Source organism: Adiantum capillus-veneris, chromosome 16 (genome assembly GCF_014529385.1).
Source record: "Adiantum capillus-veneris isolate H3 chromosome 16, ASM1452938v2, whole genome shotgun sequence".
Lineage (NCBI taxonomy): Eukaryota > Viridiplantae > Streptophyta > Polypodiopsida > Polypodiales > Pteridaceae > Adiantum > Adiantum capillus-veneris.
In genome coordinates this window covers 109722517-109726851 of record NC_140946.1, presented here as the reverse complement: position 1 = coordinate 109726851, position 4335 = coordinate 109722517, and positions in this window count along the sequence as shown.

The window sequence follows — 4335 nt, the reverse complement described above, 5'->3', positions numbered from 1 at the left end:
ATTGGATTATAGACTCAGGGGCATCACTTCATGTGTCTCCAAACAAGGAGTGGTTTACCTCTTATGTGACCACTAAAGATCATGTTCGGCTAGGCAATGGGCAGACATGTGAGATCTTAGGTGTTGGAGATGTTCAATTGAAGTTTCAGAATGGCTCTTCTTTCATGTTGAAAAATGTGAGACATGTTCCCGCAATTACAATGAGCTTGATCAGCATAGGTTTACTTGATGATGCTGGCTACGTCACCACTTTTGGACAGAACATGTGGAGGATATCCAAGGGTTCTATGATAGTAGCACATGGAGTAAAGTCTGGAGGAATTTACATGATTTATGTATCAAATGTCTCTAAAAATGTAATCAATGTAACTGAGCAGCCGAACGTTTCTTTGTGGCATAGCCGGTTAGGACATATGTCCAAGAAGGGAATGGAAATCTTGTCTCGTTCTGGTTATTTGCCTGGCTTTTCATTTAATGATTTTGAATTCTGTGAACATTGTCTGTATGGTAAGAAAACACAGCAGCCACATAAGCATAGAAGCAGTAGAAGAGATACACAGTTGGCACTTGTTCATAGTGATTTGTGTGGACCTATGCCTAACCTATCTCTAGGGGGAGCTTCTTACTTTATGACATTTATAGATGATTACTCGAGGAAAGTATGGTTTTACTTTCTCAAGCACAAGGATGAAGCGTTTACTGTTTTCAAAACATTTGTGACACTTGTGGAGAATCAGAGTGGCAAGAAGCTTAAATGCTTACGCACTGACAATGGTGGAGAGTATGTTTCAAAGGCCTTTCAGGACTTTTGTGAGTCAAAAGGTATAAAACATGAACTTACTGCTCCTTACAATCCTCCTCAAAATGGTGTCGCTGAGAGGATGAATAGGACCATTCAAGAGAAGGTCAGAAGTATGTTGTCTAATGCACAACTGCCAAATGGGTTTTGGGTTGAAGCTGTATCAACAACTGTTCATCTTATAAATAGATCTCCTAGCAAGGTTTTGCAGAAGGATTCAGTGGCAGAGATGGTATGGTCAGGCAAAATTCCCTCATACAAGCATCTCAGAGTCTTTGGCTGTGCGGCATATACTCATGTTCCAAAGGAATTTAGGAACAAACTTGAGCCAAAGAGTAGAAAGTGCATCTTTCTAGGCTATGGTAATTCTAGTGAGATGGGGTACAGACTTTGGGATCCCGAATCCAGAAAGGTTATCCGCAGCAATGATGTTCACTTTAATGAAGCCAAATATCATTCTAAACCAGAGAGGGTTGAGGAGATTAGAAGAGTTGTCTTCCAAGAAGATGGACCTGCACGTGCAAGACAAAATGTCAGGGCTCAAGAGGAGCAAGGACAGGATAGAGTGGAACCATAGGTTGTGGCTGAGCCTCAGCCACCTATTTTGCGTAAATTGGGACGTATCTCACGACCTCCTGATCGGTTTGTTCCATCTATGAACTATGTCATGTTGGCTGATTGCAATGAGCCTTCATGTTACAAGGAAGCAGTGCAAATGAAGGACTCCGGGAATTGGGAATTGGCCATGCAGTCAGAGATGACCGCTCTGCATAAAAATCAGACATGGAAGCTACTTAAATTACCACAGGGCAAAAAGGATCTGCCTTGTAAATGGGTTTACAGGTATAAGATCACCACTCATGATAGTCAGCCAAAGTACAAAGCAAGGCTTGTTGCCAAGGGCTTTAAGCAAGAACAAGGCATTGACTTTGATGAAGTCTTCTCTCCGGTGGTCAAGATGACTACATTGAGATGCTTTCTTGCATTGGTTGCCATATTAGATTTGGTGTTGCACCAAATGGATGTCAAGACAACGTTCTTGCATGGTGATTTAGATGTGGAAATTTACATGTAGCAGCCAAAAGGGTTTGTTGAGAAAGGCAAGGAAGATTTGGTATGCCAGTGTTAAAGAGTCTTTATGGCTTAAAACAATCACCGAGGGCATGGTACCATAAGTTCCACAAGTTTATGCTTTCTCAAGGCTACAAACGTAGTGAGTTCGATCACTGCCTATACACAAAGAAGGCTAAGGATGGCAATTGGATGATCCTTATTTTGTATGTGGATGACATGTTGATTGCTGGCAAGCACTTGAAAGAGATTTCAGCTTTGAAGTCAAAGATGGCAAAATTGTTTGACATGAAAGACATGGGTGAGGCAAGTCATATTCTTGGTATGCGTATTGAGAGAGACAGATCAAAGAAGTTGATTTGGTTATCTCAAACAGAGTATATTGACAAGGTTTTGCAACGTTTCAATATGGAGAAGGGAAAGGCATTGAGTGTTCCACTGCCACCATATGTGAAACTTAGCAAACAAGATTGTCCTGTGTCTAAGGAAGAACAGGCTGAAATGGATAAGATTCCATATGCGTCTGCAGTGGGTAGTTTGATGTATGCAATGATTGCTACTCGCCCAGACATTGCATTTGCAGTGGGAGTAGTAAGTCGATACATGTCAAACCAGGGCAAGAAACATTGGGAGGCAGTGAAAGGAATATTGAGATACCTGAAAGCTACATAGAGTATGCGTATATGCTATGGGAGTTAGGAGCTAAGTGTAAAGGGTTTTACAGACTCAGATTATGCTGGTGACTTAGACAACCGAAGGTCTATGTCAGTCAGGGTATGTCTTTACATTGGCTGGTTGAGCAGTATCATGGCGTTCTAGATTACAAGATTGTGTTACTCAGTCTACTACAGAGGCTGAATATGTTGCAGCATCAGAGGCATGCAAAGAATCAATTTGGCTTAATCGACTAGTAACAGATTTGGGAATCAAAGAAGAGATGCCTGTGTTATATTGTGATAGTCAAAGTGCTATACAATTAGCTCGTAATCCAGTTTATCACTCAAAGACAAAGCATGTGGATGTGAAATATCATTTCATCAGGGAAATGATCGAGGATAAGCAAATTCAGCTTGTCAAAGTTCACACCACAGAAAATCCTGCTGATCTACTTACAAAAGGACTTCCCTCAGAGAGCTTTGCACATTTTCGCAAGCAGTTAGGTGTAGGGTAGTACATCACTTCTCTACATCTCTTGTATATTAGCTTGTATAGTAGCTTCTCTCACACTTAAAGTGCCACATTGGACTTTAAGTGGGAGGTTGTTGGGGTATAAAGCCCAATGTGGTCGCCCAGGTAAGTGGGCGGGCCGCCAGGTATGTACACATATTCTTTTGTTAAAACCTAATAAGAACTCACTATGCTCTACACATTGCAGTAGAGCGAGTTCACCATATCGTCGTGCTCTTCTTCTTGCAGGCTCTCTCTCGCATCGCTCTTCCGCTCGTACTCCTTCAATTTTCTGCTACACAAGTTGCTAGACCATTAAATGTTACATACAGCCTATTATTTTCAAAAAAGAAATTCATGATTAAGGCATGAGGGTCATTATATGTAAAACCTATCACATATATGTTCAAAGATTATTTATAAAACTCTTTAGTTGTGATTTTTTCACAAGGAAAAGGAACCCTTCAATTTGTATTTGTTTCAAGATAATTTTTTCAATACCCTTTTGTAGGTGAAAATGTGAAAAATATCAAGTAAAATAATCCCTATTTTTGAATCATTATTATAGTTTTTTTTAAAATTAAAGTGCTATTGCCCCCCCCCGTTCTCTCTTTCACGCATGAAACTTTAGGTCCTTATGAGTAGACCCTTGGTGGCACTTTCACATGTTTTCCTTGCATTAACTATGACAGTTGAGTGGAAAGCATGGAAGTGGCGGAGGGAAAGATCATTTGCTTTTCCCTTGACAAAAATCATCTACAAGAAGCTGGCTTTCTCTGAGTAATGGGTTGGACATCTCAACAAAACTTGATCCAAAAGGTGGAGTAGTAGCAAATAGAGCCAAGTATTGGAAAACATCTGGCACTCTAAATGCGAAGATGATCAAAAGGTTTTCTTGTGGGGAATGTCTTTTTGTCTTTTGCTGATCGGGGATAAGGCTAGGGTGAGAGGTCTCGACGATGGCACCTGCATCAGATGTAACCATCAAATTGAGACCATATCCCACCCCATTTGGGGATGTCCAACAATCCAAAGCTTCACTAGAAAAGTTTGCAGATGTGTCTTCATTCAACTAGGCATGCCCTTTTTTAGAAGGGACCTGGCACTGGGTTCCAAACACTTGGTCGATGAAGATCAGATGATAGAAATGGGTATTATTAAAGCTATAGTTTTGAACGCTATATGGGTTTCTAGGAATGAACAGTGTATTGCGTGCAGAACCAATGTTGGAAACATGTGGTTGGTTTCTCTTCAGGAGGAGGAAGTGGTTTGCCGAAAAGATGAAGATATGACCTCCA